The sequence below is a fragment of the Bombyx mandarina genome, chromosome 24 (genome assembly GCF_030267445.1).
Source record: "Bombyx mandarina strain Sakado chromosome 24, ASM3026744v2".
NCBI classification, from domain to species: Eukaryota; Metazoa; Arthropoda; class Insecta; order Lepidoptera; family Bombycidae; genus Bombyx; species Bombyx mandarina.
Window position 1 is genome coordinate 1,139,147 of NC_143230.1, and position 261 is coordinate 1,139,407.

A 261-nucleotide genomic window follows, 5' to 3' on the forward strand; every position below is an offset into this window, starting at 1 on the left:
TTACTTTTTGTTTTTTAGGGCTTTTATGACCTGGTAACTAAGACCTTTAGGTCAAGTTTTATTTTAATTTTAATGTAAACTTTTTTTAAATAAAAATGATATTAAGAAATGAAATGAAGTTGATTAATATGAAAAGTGGCATGAAATGAAATAAGTGAAATAAAATCAGATGGTATAGGATGAAATAATATATAATCTCAGTAAAACGGTGGTCATTTACTGAGACTTTTTGGAGGATCCCGAGAAGTTACGTCCAGCGGC